Source organism: Tamandua tetradactyla, chromosome 6, assembly GCF_023851605.1.
Source record: "Tamandua tetradactyla isolate mTamTet1 chromosome 6, mTamTet1.pri, whole genome shotgun sequence".
In the NCBI taxonomy this organism is placed as follows: domain Eukaryota; kingdom Metazoa; phylum Chordata; class Mammalia; order Pilosa; family Myrmecophagidae; genus Tamandua; species Tamandua tetradactyla.
Genome location: NC_135332.1, coordinates 58,810,983 through 58,832,610, shown reverse-complemented (window position 1 = coordinate 58,832,610; position 21,628 = coordinate 58,810,983). Strand labels below are relative to the sequence as shown.

At 40.7% G+C, this 21,628-nt stretch overlaps 1 protein-coding gene across 7 annotated transcripts in view; it reads left to right on the top strand.

Moving 5' to 3' along the window:
• Positions 1-21,628, top strand: part of C6H17orf100 (chromosome 6 C17orf100 homolog) — a 109,804-nt gene that overhangs the window by 7,765 nt on the left and 80,411 nt on the right. For 2 of the 7 annotated variants that reach the window (XM_077165628.1, XM_077165623.1), the window contains one exon: positions 10,689-13,135. The exons of 2 other annotated variants lie outside the window; for them this stretch is intronic. The gene's annotated coding sequence lies outside the window, so the exon portion shown is untranslated. Of the gene's footprint in view, positions 1-1,281; positions 7,219-10,688; positions 13,136-21,628 lie in introns of those variants that run through there. 3 more of the 7 variants (XM_077165627.1, XM_077165626.1, XM_077165622.1) reach the window with 2 other exon arrangements.

Sequence of the window (21,628 nt, the reverse complement as noted above, 5' to 3'; positions counted from 1 at the left end):
ATTCTGGTGGGTGTGAGATGATATCTCATTGTGGTTTTGATTTGCATTTCTCTAATGGCCAGGGACATTGAGCATCTCTTCATGTCCCTTTTGGCCATTTGTATTTCCTCTTCTGGTAGGTGTCTGTTCAAGTCTTTTTCCCATTTTGTAATTGGGTTGGCTGTCTTTTTGTTGTTGAGTTGAACAATCTCTTTATAAATTCTGGATACTAGACCTTTATCTGATATGTCGTTTCCAAATATTGTCTCCCATCATGTAGGCTGTCTTTCTACTTTCTTGATGAAGTTCTTTGATGCACAAAAGTGTTTAATTTTGAGGAGCTCCCATTTATTTATTTCTTTCTTCAGTGCTCTTGCTTTAGGTTTAAGGTCCATAAAACCGCCTCCAGTTGTAAGATTCGTAAGATATCTACCTACATTTTCCTCTAACTGTTTTATGGTCTTAGACCTAATGTTTAGATCTTTGATCCATTTTGAGTTAATTTTTGTATAAGGTGTGAGATACGGGTCTTCTTTCATTCTTTTACTTATGGATATCCAGTTCTCTAGGCACCATTTATTGAAGAGACTGTTCTGTCCCAGGTGAGTTGGCTTGACTGCCTTATCAAAGATCAAATGTCCATAGATGAGAGGGTCTATATCTGAGCACTCTATTCGATTCCATTGGTCGATATATCTATCTTTATGCCAATACCATGCTGTTTTGACCACTGTGGCTTCATAATATGCCTTAAAGTCTGGCATCGCTAGACCTCCAGCTTCGTTTTTTTTCCTCAAGATGTTTTTACAATTCGGGGCAACCTGCCCTTCCAGATAAATTTGCTTATTGGTTTTTCTAATTCTGAAAAATAAGTTGTTGGGATTTTGATTGGTATTGCATTGAATCTGTAGATGAGTTTAGGTAGGATTGACATCTTAATTATATTTAGTCTTCCAATCCATGAACACGGTATGCCCTTCCATCTATTTAGGTCTTCTGTGATTTCTTTTAGCAGTTTTTTGTAGTTTTCTTTATATAGGTTTTTTGTCTCTTTGGTTAAATTTATTCCTAGGTATTTTATTCTTTTAGTTGCGATTGTAAATGGGATTCGTTTCTTGATTTCCCCCTCAGCTTGTTCATTACTAGTGTATAGAAAAGCTACAGATTTTTGAATGTTGATCTTGTAGCCTGCTACTTTGCTGTACTCATTTATTAGCTCTAGTAATTTTGTTGTGGATTTTTCCGGGTTTTCTATGTATAGTATCATATCGTCTGCAAACAGTGATAGTTTTACTTAGGAAGGTTAAATTTAATGAAGATGTCAATTCTATCCAAATTGACCTCCAGATTCAGTGCAATAACAATCAAAATTCCAGCAACCTACTTTAAAGACTTGGAAAAGCTAGTTATCAAATTTATTTGGAAGAGAAAGAGACTTTGAATAGCTAAAAATATCCTTAAAAAAAAGAACAACGAAGTGGAAAAACTGAAACCTCCTGATTTATACAGCCACAATGGTCAAAACTCATGGTACTGGCACAAAGACAAAAGTATTAGCCAATGCAGTTGAATCGAGAGTGCATAGACAGACCAAGAATCTATGTTCAGTTGATCTTCGACACGTTCCCCAGATCCACTGAACTGGGACAGAGTAGTCTTTTCAATAAATAGGCATGGGAAAACTGGATATCGATAACCAAAAGAATAAACAAGGATCCTTACCTTACCACCTCAAAGTGGATCAAAGACCTAAATATAAGAGCCAGTACCATAAAACTCACAGAAGAAAATATAGGGAAAAATCTTCAAGACCTTGTAACAGGAGGTTGTTTTGTTTCTTGTTTTTTGTTTTTTTTTTTTGCATGGGCAGGCACCAGAAATCAAACCCCGGTCTCCAGCATGGCAGGGAAGAACTCTGCCTGCTGAGCCACATGGCCTGCCCAGGAGGTAGCTTTTTAAGCTTTACACCCAAAGCACAAGCAATGAAAAATATATATATATAAATAAGAACTACTCAAAATGAAATACTTCTGTGCCTCAAGGAACTTTGTCAAAAAGGTAGGAGGCAGCCAATTCAATGGGAAAAAATATTTGGAAATCACATATCTGATAAAGGCTTGATATCCTGTATACATAAAGAAACCATATAACTCAACAACAGAAGAACAAACAACCCAATTATAAAATGGTCTAAAGATATGAATAGACATTTTTCTGACGAACAAATACAGGTGGCTAAAAAGCAATGAAGAGATGCTCATTTTCATTTGCTATAATAGAAATCAAGACTACAATGAGATCCCACCACACACCTATAAGAATGGCTGCTATTAAACAAACAGGAAATTACAAATATTAGAGAGGATGTGGAGAAATTGAAACATTTCTTCACTACTGCTGAGAAAGTATAATGGTACAGCCTCTATGGAAGACAATTTGTTGGTTCCTTAGAAAACCAAATATCTAGTTGCGCTATGACCTGGCAATACCAGTACTCAATACATGCCAAAAAGAGCTGAAAGCAATGACACAGACATTTGCACATTAATGTTCATAGCAGCCTTATTCACAATTGCAAAAAAATTGGAAATAATCCAAGTGTCCAGCAGCAGAAAAGTAGATGAACAAAATATGGTATATACATACAATGGAATATTATGCAGCAGTAAGATGAAATGAAGTCCTGAAGCACATATCATGTATGAACCTTGAGGACATACTTCTGAGTGAAATAAGCCAGACAACAAAAGGGTAAATACTGTGTTCTAGTTTGCTAACTGCTGGAATGCAACACACCAGAGACGGATTGGCTTTTAATAAAAGGGGATTTATTTTGTTGGTTCTTCAGAGGAAAGGCAGCTAACTTTCCACTGAGGTTCTTTCTTACATGGAAGGCACAAGATGGTCTCTACTGGTCTTCTCTCCCTGCCCCTGGGTTCCAACAACTTTCCCCCGGGTGACTTCTTTCTGCATCTCCAAAGGCCTGGGCTGAGCTGCTAGGCTGTGCTACATTGCGTTCTCTCATTTAAGCACCAGCCAATTAAGTCAAACGTCACTCATTGCAGCAGACACGCCTTCTAACTGACTGCAGGTGTAATTAGCAACAGATGAGGTTCACATACCGTTGGCTTATGTCTGCAGCAACAAGACTAGGTATGCTCACCTGGCCAAGTTGACAACTGAATCTAACTAACACATACTGTATGATTTCTCTTCTAAGACCTTGGTTAAGGTAAACTCAGAGGCTTGTAATGCAGAATACAGGGAACCTAGAGACGCACAGAAGCTAAAGATGGGTGAACGATTAGCTAATGAGGTTGAACTTAAATATAAGGAAATGGATAGAAGTAAAGGCAGTTCATTAGTGGGTTTATAAGTAAAACTGCCATATTGAAGGTAAACATGATTGAAAGAGGTTTAATAAAGCCATGTCTCCCACCAATTAACGCTACAAATATAAATAAGTCCTTACATGAACTACTTCAGAGATAGTTTGAGGAGTATAGGAAACTACTATTGCGTGCTATGGCCTGTATTTAACAGAAAGACATCATCAGTACCACATCAATACCAGAGGTAAACAATTGGGGTGAAGCACAGCTGAGGGAGGTGAAGGGGTCACAAAGGGTGTAGATGTTTTTAATCAAGTTGAGGAAATTACCCTCTACTCTTAGTTTATAGAGAGTTTGTATTAAGTATAAAAGTTGTATTTAGTCAAATGTTTTTTCTGCATCTGTTGATATAAGCATATGATTTTTCTCTGATGTTATGGATTACATTAATGGATTTTTGAATGCTGAACCAGTTTTGCATATCTGGAATAAATCCCATTCGGTCATGGTATATAATTCTTTGTATACATTTTTGGTTTCTATTTGCTAATATTTTGTTGAGTATTTTTGCATCTATATTCATTAGAGATATTGGTCTGTAATTTACCTTCTTGTAATGTCCTCATCTCATTTTAATCTTTGGGTAATATACTGACTTTATAGACTGAATTAGGAAGTGTTCCTTCCGTTTCTGTGTTCTGGAAGAGAATGTAGAGAATTGTATCACTTTTTCCTTAAATGTTTAGTGGAATTCACCAATATAGCAATGTGGGCCTGATGCTTTCTTTTTTGGAGATTATTAACTACTCCTTTAAAAATTTTTAAATAAATTTTATTGTGGCAACATAAAAAAAATGATAATAAAAAGCTATCATTGGGGTAAAGGACAAGAGTTAAGGGGAAGTTTGGATTTTCTGTTTGGTGAGGGTGTGTTTATCGGTTATTTTTCTCTTTGGGATAATGAAAATTGTCTAAAATTGAGAGTGTTGATGATTGTACAACTAAGTGAGGATAATGTGAAACAACTAAGTAAGAATAACGTGGGACATAGATTTTTTCCTCTGGACATTATCCATGATGCCCAATGGATGGAGGTGGCAGAAGGATATGTTGACTAAGAAGTAGAATAGCAAACTGTGGTATATACGTATGATGGAATATTGTGCAGCTGCAGAGAGGAACAAAGTCCCAAGGCATATGGGCATATTCACCAAGGTGAATGACCCTTGGTGACATTATGTGATGCAAAATAAGCCAGAAGCAGAAGAAAAATTATTGTATGGTTCAGTTTAGAAAATACTTATAAAGAAATTAGGGCCTAGATTGTAAGCTCTTATAGCAGTCACATTTAGTTCAGAGCTTAAATGTTATTTCTAGATTTTGATATGCTGTGCTATATATTTATAACCTGTTATCTCCCTGGAACTTGGGGTGACACCTAAGACTCAGAGTTGGGAGTTCTGCAGTTCTGAAAGTCAGCATTGCTACCTACCACAACGATTAAAGAAACCAAAAAAGAGATCAGGCTTCAATTAGAGATAAGAAAAGCCAATCTGGTCAGGACTAAGGTAAATCAGAATACAGGGTAAAGGATAATATTTTCTGCACTTTACCTACTATATGAGACCAAAGGAAGAGAGGTTTATTTTGTCCAGAACCTAAATTTTCTGTAGCACACAATCTAACTCAACCTGTCTGGATAGTTCATTCAAACAACCCAAACACATGCAGCCCAGAATTGGAATGAGGGCTTGTAATTCTGTATAGCTTAATGTAATACCCAGATAAATCTCAGAATGTGTTGGGCAGATAATTAAAAAGTATTGGCAAAGTCCCTTGAGGGACTGTGGAAAATATATGAAACTAGTAAATGTTACCACCAAGGAAACCCCTGATATTGTCTCAAGCATTAAGAACTCCCAAGTCAATAGGCCAAGCCTTTGATCTTGAGGCTTGCTCTTATGCAGTTTATTTCTGTAGTGGAGAAGCTAAGCCTACCTACAATTATACCTAAAAGTTAACTTTCAGAAAACCTCTTTTGTTGCTCAAATGTGCTCTCTCTCTCTAAGCCCAACTCTCAAAGAAAATCTTTGCCCTCCCCCCTAAGTGGGACAGGATGTCCAGGGGTGAAAGTTTCCCTGGCAACATGGGACATGACTCCCAGAGATGAGCTGAGCTTGGCCTGGCACCATGAGATTGACAACCCTTTTGACCAAAACAGGGAGAAGAAATGTAACAAAGTAAGGTTTCAGTGGCTAGAGAGTTCAAATAGAGTCCAGAGGCTACTCTGGAGGTCACTCTTACACAAGCTTCAGCCAGATATTGCTAATTACCATGGTTTGCCAAACCACAACTAAAACCATTCCTGTTAACCCTAAAGAACACCTAGGGCACTATCTGAGATTCTACAAAAATTTTCACGCACTGAGATTACTTTCTAGAACCCTACCACCTCCAGATGTTTCCTAGGCCAGATAAGTCATAAAACCCAGAGGGGACAGCCTCTCTAAGAATGTCAACTAGTTCCATTCCCCTATCCCATATTGTCATCCCCCCTTTCCAACATGAAGACATTAGAATTGGCATAGCCCAAATATGCCTAAACCTTGTGAGAAGGATCAAAGGAGAAGGGAAGTTAAAGAAGGTAGGGTTTAACAAATGAGTATGACTGCCCAATCATTATATTGATATTTCTTTTAGTCTCCAGTGCTTTGGAGTAGCCTGAAAGAAAAACCTAAAATTGTGGAATTGTACCCCATACCCGTGATATCTGTTCTATAACTACTTGTTGCAATGTACTTCAAAATTTATTGCTTTTTAATAGACCTAGCCCTCAATCTTGGTGTTTGTTCATATGAAACTTATGCCTGCAAAGAATAGGCTAAGCCTACTTTTAGGCCTAAGAGTCACCCCCAAAGAACCTCTTTTGTTGCTCAGATGTGGCCGCTCTCTCTCAGTCAACACAACAAGCAAACTCACTGCCCTTCCCATCTATGTGGAACATGACTCCCAGGAGTGTAAACCTTCCTGGCAGCGTGGGACAGAAATCCTAGAATGAGCTGAGACTCAGCATCAAGAGATTGAGAAAACCTTCTCGACTGAAAGGGAGAAGAGAGAAATGAGACAAAATAAAGAATCAATGGCTGAAAGACTTCAAACAGAGTCAAGAAGTTATCCTGGAGGTTATTCTTACTCATTATATAGATATCACCTTTTTAGTTAAAGTATAATGGAGAGGCTGGAGGGAAGTGCCTGAAAATGTAGAGCTGTGTTCCAGTAGCTATGTTTCTTGAAGATGATTGTATAATGATATAGCTTTTGCAGTGTGACTGTGTGATTGTGAAAACCTTGTGTCTGATGCTCCTTTTATCTACGTTATGGACAGATGAGTAAAACATATGGATTAAAGATAAATAAATAATAAGGAGAGTAAATGTTAAAATAAATTTAGTAGATTGAAATGCTGGTGATTAGTGAGGGGGTGGGGGAGGGGTATGGTATGTATGAATTTTTTTCTTTTTTCTTTTTATTTCTTTTTCTGGATTGATGCAAATGTTCTAAGAAGTGCTTGTGGTGATGAATATACAACTATGTGATGATATTGTGAGTTATTGATTATATACCAGGAATGGAATGATCATATGGTAAGAACGTTCATGTTTGTAAAAATAAAATTTTAAAAAATTTATTGCTTTTTGTATATGTACATCACAATAAAAATTGTTTTTTAAAAATGGGCTAATTTTTTTTTCACACCTGAGGCAAAACCCTTCTAAGTCCTCTATCTGATCCCCCTGAATTTTGAGGTTTTCCATTCTGGAAGACCTGATAAGACCTGATAAAGAACAGACACTATTTCCAGCTCTATGTGAACTTCAGGGGTGGTTGTTCTCCTTTCAGGTGATTCTTTTCCTGCCCTTGGGTAGTTTTCTCACATTTACGTGATGATCAGTACTCAACTGAATACTCTCTTTATCTACAAAATTCTTTCTCTGTGCACTTCTCTCATATTTGGTATGCTAGCTGCCACCTGCCCGGAATACCAACTCTAACCCCTCACATCTCGAAGACTACTGGACTCTCTCAGGGTTCCCCTGCCCTGTACTGTAATCTGAAAGCTTTCTCCAGGCAGTAAAAGGCATCCTCATTTGTTTCTTGTCTGTAAGGGATCCCTGCCCTTCGTTGTCTGAGGGCGGATTGTTTCATATGTTTCATCTTGTTTATTTGTTATTTCAGACAGAAGAGTAAATACAGTCCCTTTTACTCTTTCTTGGTCAGAATCCTTTCCCTTATTGTTTAATATAGTTTGTGGGAGATTAACTTAAAAATTTAGTCTTTAAATAACGGAATATACTTATGGAGTTGTGATTGAATTTATGGAGTAATTATCATATCCCAGAGATAGATACAATAATTGTTAGAACTTTTGTGTCCTTTTTTGGGGAGAGGGTAATAGGGCCTTTATTCGTCTGAGGAATAGTTGCATCATGTTAGGTAAAAACAACTTTTTTTTTGTATAGAAGCTCAAGTATAAATGCTTATCAGCCAGTGGTATGGACTTTGCAAACCACCTTTCCGCTTTGTCACTGATTCCATTTGAGCTTTGCCAATAAGGGGCACTAGAGGGAGCCTACTGCCTTTGGACTTCCTGCTTCCTTGTGGTTCCTGTAAGTATCACTCTAGCAACAGTTTTTTTCACGATGGCAACAGCCGAATCCATTTAGCAATTTTCTAATATTTGAAGAACCAGCTTTATTGTGTCCCACAGCGGCGCTAGCTGGCCATGCCCCCTCCACATAGGTCTAGACCCCTGGCCCTTGGGACCCCTCCTCCAAGCACAGAGACCAACACCACCTGAAAAGTGCCTCTTCAGAGGGCTGAGTTTTAGCCCATGGTGTCTCTTGTCCAAGTTTCTCAGGTTTAATAATTCCAATCACTTCCTTTCCTGTATACTAATAAGGTAGAGCATCTTTCCATATGCTTATTACCTATGTAGTTTTCCTTTTCTGTGACTTGCCCATCCATATCCTTTGCCTTTTTAAAATTTCTTATCTTTCTGTTATTGATTTTTATTGGTTCTTTAAATATTCTAAATAAAAATTTCTCATTTATTTGCATTTCAAATATATTCTCAAATTTTGTGGCTTGCCGCCTTTTCATTTTTAATTATATTTTTTAAGTTTCAAGAGAGTTCCTCAACTCTTATACAGGAAATTAAGCATTGTTTGGCCTTTGTCTTACCTGGTTTCCTTCTTTCGTCTCATTTCATGATAGCAGCAACGTGTTTCTGTCTTAATAGAATACCAGAAATGCTATCCCAATGGTTTTTAAGTTCGGTCAAAACCACTAAGGGTTGTAAAGCCAATTTAGAGGGTTACAATCAGCATTTTTTAATGATATGGAATAGAACAGAAAATATCAGAGTGATTCACACTGTTAAAGTGAAGAAAGGGAGGGGGGAGGGAGAAAAGCTTGATAATTGAGTTATGACATGGGTGTCAAAGTTTTTATTCTAATCTTGCTACAAGGTAATAGTCTCTACTAGGCAGTTCAACAAGTTTCTCTTGGTAAGGACATTTTATAAAGAAAGAGAATGGTTAGATAATCAGTGTTAGACCTGGTTAAGGATGGTTAGACTTATTAAAAGACTGGTTAAAGGCCATTGCGTTCCTCCCAAGACTGACATTAGCAGAGTGTATAGGCACCTAGTTTCTCAGGAATAGTCTTAATCCTGTTAAAATCCATCAGAAAAAATTGCTTAAGCGTCATATCAGAAATAGAATTGCTTCTCAAGAAGTTTTGTGGCTTATATTCCTAAAACATCCTGGGCATAGCCCAGATATGGGATATTTTCTTTTACAGTAAAGTATGTTTCGTGAAAGCTCTTGTTTCAGTATGTGTGTACTGCATCTTGGTAAACTGTATTTCTTACTGCACGTCACTATCAAAGATGTTTGAGAAATACTGCACTGTTCTTAAAAGCTGAGATTTGATCAAGGCCTTGAATTCCAGGTATCCCTAAACTGGAACTTGTCTGCGAGAAACCCCTCTATCTTTGCAAGCACCTAGGAAAGATTCTCTAGGATGTCATCACAAACTTATCTGCATATCTGATCAGAGCTTTGTGCATCCCAGAGGTCTGATCAGAGCTTTGTGCATCCCAGAGCAGGTCTGCTTTTTTTCTCATAAGATTTTGTTTACAAAAGGCTCCGGATGATAACATAAAATCTTTGAAAATCTCTTTCTAGTTTAATCCCTTTGTTTTACTTATGAGGAAACTAGGCTCAGTGTGAAAACACCTTACTAGTCACAGCATTCTGCCAGCCTTCAATGGCATGCCCTACCAGTCCATCAGAACAGCAAAGATTGCCCCAGTGGGATTCCCATATCTAGTTATCAGTGGCCTGTCCATGTTCCCCTTTAAAAAGGCCAGGACTGAGGTTAAGTGATTAATTTGCTCTTCAGTGTATATTTAATAGATTTCTTTGTCAGATTCAGGGCCACTTTATCCATTAGGCACAGTAGGCTACCTCCTACTGTGAGGATCTGTGAGCTTTTCAAGGGCCTACAGAAGTGTTTGAGGCCTGAAAAATTCATTGACTCCAAAATACAAAAAGAAAACAATAAAATCAAAGTCTTAATGTGGGTAAATTTTAATATGTATGTTATATATAGATCAGGACCTCCAAAAATAAGAATATATAGAACTTAAGAAGGTCTTAAAATGGCTCTTTCAAGGTGGCTATAAACTGATATGTGAGCCCTGATGAAACTTTAAGGTAGGACTTCTCTCCAAATGACACAAGACCGATTAACTTAGCACAGCATTTGGGCAGGCCTAGGAATAACATTTCTTTTTTTTTTCTTCTTTCCATTTTGTGACCAGAGAACACATTTCTCCCCATCAACTGAGAAATAAGGACAGCGATGATCTTTTGAATAGCCTTAAGTTAATGATTTCATATCTCTAATTCTCATTTCCCCCATTGTAAAATGAGAGGTTTGGACTAATCCCTTGATCAGCGCGTCCCAGAGGAATTTAGATTATTGCTGGTATGCAGAATGATTTTAGGAACTAAAGAAAGAAACTTATTTTTAAATTTTAATAGTTAAATATTTATTTCTGTGTATATCTATATATATAAAAACCAGCCTTGAAATTTTTAATTTCACCAATATTACTTCGGCTATAGTGGGCATTTAAAACAATTTTTTAAGTGAATTGATTTGAAGAAAAATAATCTAATTCCATAAAAAATTGGCCTTGGCTGTGTCTAAAGGTTTGAACTGAGTACATGAGTACAGTACACAATGACTAAAGTTTGGAAGACTAGGGTACTGATTTGCTATACTAAATTAATGTTTTCTGAATTTCAGAGGAAAACCAGGGGATGTGACATTGATTTAGTGGTTTTGCAACCAGCATTTTTCTTATTGAAATAAAATAGGAAAATGACAGAATGCTCACCTGCAGTAAAGGTAAGACACGTTTTGTGAAACTTCTGTGTACAGTCACAGCATAAAATATATTTCCTCCTGGGAGTCACTGTCAAAAAAAATTGGAGAAATATGCATCTCTGAAGTGTACTCTGCTGCAGTGCCCTCTGAGGCACATTCTTTAAGTTTGTGTCATAGTTGACAGTGGACAGCAGAGGGCAGACAACCCCTGTACCCAGCCAAGGCTGCCTCCAATGAGCAGAAATTGCTGGGGAGTGCTAAGCAGGACAGAGTAGAGACCAGGCCTGAGGTGATGGTTGTTAAGTGAAATTCCTACGCTTTTGGCTTCAAGGACAATAGCTTCTGAGATAGAGAGAGCAATTGCCAGCACTCTGTTCCCTCTGGGCGTTGCAGCACTCTCCAAGAGGCAATTTTGTAGCTTCTTTCCATTCTCTACCCCCAGGTTGGATTCTCGTGTCTCTGAGTTTCCTAAACACTCTGGAGATGCTTCAGGCATCTAGTTTTGTTTTCCATATTCTACAATGCAGGATTGGGCCCTAGCCATGTTCATCTTAGAAAAGCCAAAACATCTTCATGTGACATGCTCTTGTTGATTCAGGCAGAACGCTCCTGTCCTCTCCCCAGTTCTGAAAGGAAGTTCCAATGCCCTCCCAAAAGGAGCTTTATTATCTAAGAGCAGTGAACATATAATGAGCACTTGCTCACCTTCAGGCACCGTTCTAAGCAATTTATATGGAACAACTCGTGTATTCCTCACATACCAATGAGATAGGTCAGGATGCTGAAGTATAGAGCAGTTAAACAACTTACCCAAGGTTACAAGCTAGGAAGAAGCAGAGCTGCCTGAGATTCAAACCAGGTAGTCTGGCTTCAGAATGTGTGCTCTTAAGCATTAGTACTTCTACTGGTTTAAGAGGGATAAATACCTATTTTTCTGGTAGTATATCCAGTTGAAACAGTAGTAAGGGTACAGTGTGTTCAGGAGAAATCCTAGAGTCCAACAGAAGAGCTGAGGACGTCCAAGCCCCAGACAAGAAGACCATGGGCACCACCTCACTCCACTGTCAAGGTGTTTGTCTTTGTCAGAGGCACCCTCAAGATCAGAACTAGAATCAAGGGGTGAACAGCTACAGGAAGATGCATTTGGGCTTAGTCAACTGGAGAATTCTAAGACTTATTTATTATAAAATCTATACACAAACATGGAAAGCATTACTTATCAGCCAGCCCCACTGTAATCCCAATACTATGTCATATCTGCTTCACATTCCTAAGGAAAACTTTTCTACCAGTGAAGCCAGTTCCACCGGGGGCTAGACTGCCCACCTGCCACACAGTGATGAGCAAGAGCAGATAAGCTGAACAATTACTTAGAAAGAGATGTTGCAGAGGGAATTTAGGTTAGACATTGGACAGAAGGGCCTGGAAGGTCACAGGCAGCTTGAGATTAGAGGAGGTGGGAAAAGAAGGAAGAAGCAGAAAGTCTATGGGTCACCTCTCTCTCTCCTCCTGCTGCCTCATCTAAGGCAATAAAAATGCTTCATCTCCCCTCTTCCCAAAATGGACTCCCTCTTCCCTGCCTCTTCCTCACCTCACCTCACTCCATCCCACTCCTGTCTGCACTCCCTTCTTAAATTTGCCCACCATGATAGTCTTTCCCTACCCTTTAAACTTCGCCTCATCAAATCTTCTCTTCCCAAAGTCTCTTCCTGCTGTTCCCAGATGTCAAATCCAGTAGCCTCTTCTTAGTCTCCATCCTCCGTGTAGCATTTGATGCCATGGACCATCCCCTCTCCATGGAGTTTTCTCTTCCCACAATTTCCATGACCCTAAACTCATCCCATTTCAGTATGTCCTTGTCCTGGTTTGAAAGGAAGTATGCCCCCTAAGAAAAGCCATGTTTTAATATAAATCCCGTTTCATAAAGGTAGAATAATCTCTATTCAATACTGTATATTTGAAACTGTAATGAGATCATCTCCCTGGTTGATGTGATTTAGTCAAGAGTGGTTGTTAAAATGGATTAAGGGACGACATGTCTCCACCCATTTGGGTGGGTCTTGATTGGTTTATTGAAGTCCTATAAAAAAGGAAACATTTTGGAGAGGGAGATTCAGAGAGAGCAGAACGATGTAGCCATGAGATGCAGAGAGTCCACGAGCCAGCAACCTTTGGAGATGAAGAAGGAAAACACCTCCCAGGGAGCTTCATGAAACAGGAAGCCAGGAGAGTACGCTAGCAGATGACGCCGTGTTCGCCATGTGCCCTTCCAGCTGAGAGAGAAGCCCTGACTGTTCACCATGTGCCTTCTCACTTTAGAGAGAAACCCTGAACTTCATCAGCCTTCTTGAACCAAGTTATCTTTCCCTGGATGCCTTTGATTGGACATTTCTATATACTTGTTTTAATTGGGGCATTTTCTCGGCCTTAAAACTATAAACTAGCAACTCATTAAATTCCCCCTTTTAAAAGCCATTCCGTTTCTGGTATATTGCATTCCGGCAGCTAGCAAACTAGAACAGTCCTCTTCCCTTGCTACAAACCTCATAAATGTTGGTGGCCTCCAGAATTCTTTTCCCGGCTTTATTTTCTCAGTTTGTGTGCTCCATCCAGGCACTTACTGTCACAGCTGTTGCCTGAATGCTGATGTCCCTCCAGCCCAGACCTTTCTCCTGAGCACTAGACCTTTGTAGCCTGGATATCTTATCCTCAGTGAACTAGATTCTTCTTATATTCCAAGTATCCAAAACTGGCCCTCTGCCTTTGGCCCCCAACTCCATCTTCCCACATACTTTTGCCCACTTTTTCTCAGTGAATAACACACTAGTTCCCTGTCAGAAACCTGTATTATCTTTCATTTCTCTCTCACAGGGCCCCACCCCCACTACAAGTCAACCCAATGGATTTACCTTATCTGCTTTGCCCCATAGCCATTGTCCTAGTTCAGGGTTTCAGCATCCTCCAAAGTGTGACCAAAGTTGTGTTTCTAAAGCACATTCCACACCCTTCCTCACATACCTTCAAGTGCTTTTCCATCTCCTGCACTACACAAGCCTAGCCTTGAATTCTCTGGCATCATCTGCCATGCTCTAACCACATCTTCCTAGTGCTCACTCCTGGGTAACATGCTTTCTGTGACTTGATTTCAAGTCATGCTGGAGTTTCAACAACGCTCCCTTGGGGGAACATGAAGAGGAGGGCACAGGGATGGTAGTTGGTGAAACCAATGAAGCTGCAGAAATTGGTATCCTGGGAGAGTGGCACACCAGGTGTAGCTTGTCAGTTGTCCTTGTATGACCCAGTGGGCACTTTTGGAGGAAGGAGTGGCTGTGTACCAGGACCCGTCAAGCGCATTACTGTGCAGGGCCTAGATCCAATCCCAACCACACCTTGATCTCAAAGCAGGAGCTAAGAGATGCAAGAGATGTTGTAATTTCTCAGAGTTCAGGAGCAATGCCATGACTGCTGTTTGATCACATTTCCTACCAGCCCCCTCCCCCACTCCTTTTCCACCTCTGTCTCAAATGCTCGTCCCCAGACATTTTGATGGTTTGCCTGAAGTTTTTCTGATAGAGCAACTCTCTCCTGCCCCCCCACCTTCATCACTCTTATCCTCCAATCACTATTTTATACTTCTCTATAGCGCTTACCATAACATGAATTTATATTATTTACTTGCTGATTAATTGTTCATTGTTTGAATTTTCCCCCACTGGAGGGCAAGGACTTTTGTTTTCGCTGTATCCCCAGTCACCCACAATGGTAACATTTCACAGAGTAGGTGGGTAATAAGTGTTCGTGGAATTAACAAATGAATGAATAAGTGAATGATCAAGATGAATTTCATAGCCCTTAGCAATTTAGATTCAAGCCAAGACTGCCTCTGGGCTCTCTGCTTCTATCTGAGCAGGACTGGCTAGCACTGAGTCCTGGCTGCTGGCAGGTTCACAGATGAGGGGCTGGAGAAGTCTGAGGCAGACTGTCTCACCTGTCTGTGTTTCCTTCTGCCAGTCAAAATCCTGCCTATCCTTAAGACTGTGCTCCATTTTCACCACCACCACCCACCCACCCCCGCCCCAGTACTCTCACTCCCCACAGCCACTATGCATTTTTTTTTGACACTCATACAGTTGTTCATTGAAATGTTCTTCGTTGTTTACCCCTGTCTCTCCCATGAAATTGAAAGCACATCAAGGGCTGGGACGGTCTTAAAGCCTCTTTATTTTTGGTGACTCTGCGTGGATGAATGAACACGGTTAGACTTGTCTGGACATAGGCACGGTTGCTGAATGTTAGGGCAGGGTGTCCCCTGCCAGTAAGCAGGGCGGGCACAAGGGCTAGCGTCCCTGGCGCACGATTAAGGGTGGATTTGGAAAGCTAGGCAGGCTTTGAATAAAGACGGAATTGTTTGGTCACACATGCTCATTCATATACTATGTGGTCTTTCCCTCCCCTCCTTTTCATTCCTCCAAGATTTATTGAGTTCCCACTGGTGCCACCTTCTGTGCCTGGGCACCAGGGGCCAGGGAACGATGCAGAACTGAATGATTCCAGTTCAGAATCAGACTTGTGCCTACCATCAGCAGGTCAGAAGTAACCCCAGGATTCCTCCTTCCTTTGCCTTCAGTCTGTTCCAATTTGTCTTCACCACAGGATGCATCATCAGCTTTGGGAATCCTGATTTTAACTGACTTAAACAGATTGCTGTGCTTGCAAATAGGACACTTAGAGTCCGCACACTCATATAATCCTTTTCCTTAAATGAGGATCCAACTTCGGGGATGGTCTTCTGGTTTGATTCCTTTAGGTGTGATAGCACAGTGGGTCAGTAGGGGCCACTCAGACTCTCCAGGACCACCTGAGGGAGCTGGCCAGGTGGGCAGCCTCGCCAAGGCTGTCTCCCTACTGGTCTGAGGTTCGTGGATTAGGCTTCATGGCTGGGACAGCTCCAGATGGGGAGCAGCAGGCAGATCCATGGTAGGAAGACAGGAATGTCTGTGGCCAGTCAGGACCCAACGACTGTTCACTGTTCACCAGTGGGGAGGGGCCGCCCTGAACATAACAGGCAGTCATTTCTTTGCAGTTATTCATTTTAACGTACAGATGGTTTTATTTTCTTCTTATTTTCACATATCACAAGAATCCTTAAATATTAGGATAATTGTAAAATTATTCAGAGTAACCATACCTTAACATGTTGATCATTAAAGGATAGCATTATACTAATCACCTTTATATACAAAACTTTTATTTTTCTGTTGAATTATTTCCTTGCAACACAGTCCCAGAAATGCAATTACTATGTTAAAAGGTATGAACATTTTAATAGCTTTAGAACTCTATTGCCCAATTTCTTCACTAAAAGGCTCTCTAATTTACACTGCCACCAGCAGTGTGTTTAAGCTAGTTTTACCACAACCTAACAGCATAAGACAGAATAATTTTGTTAATGTTTGCTAATTTAGTAGGTGTAAAATGGCACATGAAGAGGTACTCTAATTTGCATTTCTCTGATTGTAGTGGGGCTAAGTACATTCATCGGTGTTGATTTATTTTTTGTATATAGTTCTCTTTTGATGACAGGCCTCCCTGCCACTTCTCAGGTTCTGCCTGTTTCTCAGTCTGTGCCTTTCTACTTCTCTGTCTCTGGCTGTCCTTCCTGCTGTCTCTCTAAGCCTGTCTGTCTTTCTCAGTCTCTTGGCTTCTGAATCCTGTGTCTTTCTGTTTCTAACGGAGCAGGCAGGCAGCTGTCTCATGGAAGTTCTGGCCAAACCCTGTCAAGCTGCCATCAGTTCTGGCCAAACCCTGTCAAGAGGCCTTGGAGGCCAGTGCCCAGAGGCCCATTCCCAGAGAAGGGCACTGGCCTCCAAGGCCTCTCTCCCAGGGAAGTATCCCTCTGAATTCCAGTTGGGCCCCTTAGGTTAGATTACTACTCATAGGTAAAAGCATGTTTTAAGACTAATGTGTTTTGATTTTACATTCCTGGAAGTTTGAACTAACTCCTGCCCAGCCTATTATATACCATTGACTGTACAAAGAAATATCACTTTTTAAAAATTTACTGATTTGAAAGGCATTAAGTCTATTGTGTCAAGGACTCCTTTCTTCTCTCCATCTGGCCTCACCTAGACTGACCTTCCAGGTCAGGACCCATGGGCCTGGATGCCAAAGAAAACTGGACGTAACCAGGCTGTCCCACAGTGACCCCCTCCATTGATGTGTTCCAGACGCCCCACCCTCAGGACAACTTGCCAGACAGGACTGCATGTCCTGCCAAGTTGGGGAATGTGTGGTCTGTGAGGAATGAGTGGGTCCCCAAGTTCAGATGTGTTACCATCAGAGGGGCCAGCAGTGCTGACAGGGTCTCAGCCTGCCTGCTGCTCCATTGAGCCCCTTGCCCAAAGTGGCAAAAAGAGCTCACCTCTCAGACAGAAAACCCATTTGGTCTCAGAACAAGAGGCCAACAGTGCTTCAAGGTGTAGCAGAGATAGAGCTGGGCTCTCTTACTGCCCTATTTCCAAAGCAACTGAAGATTTTTCAGCCCTTGAGATTATTTCAGAAAGAATTTATTCTTTATTTAGCAAGGCAACTGACCTCAAAAGAAGTCTGTGAAGATGTATTCTGTAAACCTCATGGTTGGTGAACTTCCAACTGGGCCCTGGACCTGCCCCAATGCCACTTATAACTAAGGCAGGTGGGTCTTGAGAATTTGGGTCTCTGTAGTCCCCTCTCAGATTATGTGAGTAACCCCAATATATTGGAATTGTGAATTGTTAAAAACCAGAAGGGACCACAGACATCAAGTTCTATCATCTCATTTAACATTTTAACATCCAACTCTCTTTTGAAACATATTACTATACAAGTAACACATAAATATTTGGAAATACTGAAAAATATTTGGAAATATTTTTCCACTCTAAAATATTTGGAAAATACTGAAAACTGTAAAGAAGGAAATATCAATCACTCATCATTCACCAAAGATAACTCATGTTATATTTCCATCTCAATGTTTTTCCTGTATACATTTTTATATACCTGAGATCATATAGTATGTACAATTTTGTATTTGCTTTATTCACTTTAAGTTGGATTATAAGCATTTTTAACATAATTAAATTTTCTTCATAAATACTTTTACTACTGGCATAGTAGTCTTTTCAATGGACATACCTTAAATACTTATTACTCTCATGTTGGACATTTGTGCTTTTAGTTTTTCAGGTGTATAAAAACTCATTAATGTAAACGCTGTTGTCATAAATCTTTGTCCAAAATTTTATTTTTCCCTTAGGTTAGATTACTACTCATAGGGTAAAAGCATGTTTTAAGACTTTATGTATATATTTTGACTTTACATTCCTGGAAGTTTGAGCTAACTCCATCCAGCCTATTATATACCACCAACCATACAAAGAAATATCATTTTTTAAAAATTTACTGATTTGAAAGGCATTAAGTCTATTGTGTCCTTTTTTTTTTACAGTTTTTAATTGTAAAATATAACATATATGCAAAGCAAAGAAAGAAAAAAGCAGTAATTTTCAAAGCACACTTCAAGTAGTTATAGATCCCAGAGTTTGTCATAGGCTACTATTCCACCATCTTAGAGTTTTCCTTCTAGCATTTCCTAAACACTGAAGGTTAAATAGAATATTAATATAGTGATTCAGCAGTCGTACTTGTTAAGTCATATTCTCTCTGTTACATCTCTCCCTTCTCCCCTGATCCCTCTGCCAATCTATAAGGATCTCTGGGCAACAGCCATTCTGACTTTTTCATATTGAAAAGTGGTGTCAACATTAAAGGATAGGGGATGTAATTAATTGATCATCTTGGAGAGGCTGATCCCTCTGGGTTTCAGGATTTATCTGTATTGTGTCCTTTTAACAGTAGATAAACTGAGGTTTGGGGAGAAAACAGACATGCCTAGGATCACTCTAGAAGTATGTTATCTCATTCTATCTTCACAAAAGCCTCATGATAGTAGTGAGATGTATTATTATTACCTCTGTGGGGAAAGGAGCTTATGCTAAAGGTTAAGTAATTTTCCCAGACTCATACCAGCTAAGAAGAGGTAGAGCCCAATTTGATCCCTCACAGTTCAATTCCAGGGCCCTTGTACTTCGTCTTTACTCTACAGCTGCTACTTCCAAGATATGGTGCTGAAAGGGGAGCTGGGGCCAAGTCATGAAAAATCAGGGGAGTTTGGGTTAACAGCAGAAGGGAGTGGGCAGTGGTGTTTAATGGGTTCTTTAGCATCAAACTATGTCTTACAAAGATGTTTCCAGTGGGCTGGCACAGGGAAGACTGGACAGGAAGACCAGGTGGCGTGATACAACATACAGATGATGTGGTTAGCAAGAGGATTTGCTATGACACGTGCACACTTGTGGGCTGGGGGCAGTCAGGAATACTGTGGGTCTGAGGAGACCTCCCACTGTGCCCTCATCACTGGACAGGGCCATTTTTGTCTGCTACACGTCACGCAAAACCTGTGCCAACTGCCAAAGACTCCACCTCACATCTAGTAAATAAGAGAGACGATGGTATGAATTACATTATATTTAAAACGAGCTCACACAACACTTGTAATTTTTTATTCTAACTCTTAATTATAGCCCAAGACCAGTCAGATCATAGTCACCCCCACGTCAATCTCCTATTGGAACACATTGAATTAAAGGCTTCACTGCTGCTCAAGACTCTATTTTGGATGCCAAGCACTGGCAGATAACAAGCCTTGCACAAGGCCCATCTTGCTCAAACCCCTCCCATGGCGGCCTGCATGAAGGCCAGGTCAGCACCAAGTTTTTGAGAGGACCACTGATGGCTTACTAGCAATTGGGATGCTACAGCTTTCCTAGGGGGCAGGTGAGCTGAAGCGAGCCCCGTCCTTAGTACAGACCAGCTTCCCATGGTCCTCTGGACTCTGGGAGAGCCCTGAATGCCACTCTCACCACCCAGACTAAAGTACCAGAATCAGATGGGGAAAGCTGTGTGTCTTAGTTTCCTAGGGCTGTCATAACAAAGTGCCACAAACTAAATGGCTTAAAACAACAGTTTATTAGTTCTGGAGGCCAGAAGTCCAAAATCAAGATGTCATCAGGGCCATGCTCCCTCTGAAGCCCCTAGGGAAGACTCTTTCCTTGCCTCTTCCAGTCTCTGGTGGTGGCCAGTAATCCTTGGTGTTCCCTAGCCTGTAGATGCAGCTCTGCCTCTGTCTAACATGGGCTTCTTTCTTTTCTCCATTTCATGTGGTGTTCTCCCCCGTGTCTCTTTGTGTCCAATCCTCCCTTTCTTATAAGAACACCTAATTGGGGCCCATCTAATCCAAATTGACTTCATCTTAACTCATCACCTCTTTAAAGATCCTATTTCCAAATAGGGTTGCATGCTTGAAACCAGGGTTAAGACTTGAACACATCTTTTGGGGGGACACAATTCAAATCATCACACCCTCACTCTTTGGCACAGTTGTGGGAGGCAGGCTGGCACTGCCCAAAGAGGCCTACTTCAGAAATAGGAAACAAAAAGTGGAAATCAAAGGAGCATGAAGCAGCCACATTTACATGGACAACCTATATGACTAACCAGGCCTGGGCCTATTAAGGCCTCCCTGCTGGTGGACTGACCCAAACTCCTGGACTTCAACAGAGAGCATCACCTCTAAATGACATTCAAGACAGAAGAGATGTTGGGATGGGGTCCCACCTCACAAACCTGGAGCACCTCTGGGCATCAAGAGAGCCAACTTCCTCTTCCTCCATCTTCATGGCCCTTCCTATACCTAGGCCTGCCACAGTAGTTCTGTAGGACAGCTTCCCTTTGTTGAGAAGCTGCAGAACCAATCTCTATGAGGTTCTTTATGTACATTATCTCATTTACTTTTCACATCACCCTGTCAAGTAGGTTTGACTAGTGGTGTCATAATTTCCACTTAAGACCTGAGGAAATGGAGCACAGAGAGATTAAATGTGTAGCTGCGACCTTCCTAGCTCATAAGTGCAGAAATGGGAGCTAGAATCTAGTTCTCCAGATGCTCCCAGGCCACACAACTTGTCTATAAGGTACCTGGCCTGAAAAAAACAGTCCTTTGCTCCTTGGCTTCCCATCCCTGGTCCCACAGCCTTGGGCCTAAGGAAGCACAATCCCAGTGTGCCTGTATGAGACTATTATGTACCCCAGAAAAAACATGTTTTATCCTGGATGAGACTATTATGTACCCCAGAAAAAACATGTTTTAAGCCTGATCCAGTTTCGTGGGGGCAGCCATTTCTTTTAATCCTGACTTAATATTGTAGGGTAGAAACATTTGATTAGGTTATTTCCATAGAAATCTGACACGCCTAATTCTGGGAGTGAACTTTTGATTAGATGGAGATGTGACTCCACCCATTCAAGATGGGTCTTGATTAGTTTACTAGAGCCCTTTAAAAGGAGAAACCTCAGATGCAGACACTTAGAGAATAGTTGTTTCAGAGCTGACAGAGACATGGATGTTTGGAGATGCTTGGAGTGCTCACAGAGAGAGCAGATGCCTAAACACAGGCTGAGCCCAGCAGACATTACCATGTGCTTTTTCAAGAGTTGCTAAGCAAGCCAGAAGCTGGAGTCATGTCCTGGAGGAGCTAAGTGAAGGCCCACAGAGGAAACCACTGGCATCAGAAGCTAAAAGCAACAGAACTGGAAGGACCAGCACATGCCAGACACGTGCCTTCCTATATTGGCTTTCCTTGAGCCAAGGTATCTTTCTCTGGATGCCTTAGTTAGGACGTATTTATGGCCTTAGAACTGTAACTTGTAACTTATTAAATTCTCTTGTTAAAAGCTACTCCACTTCTGGTATATTGCTT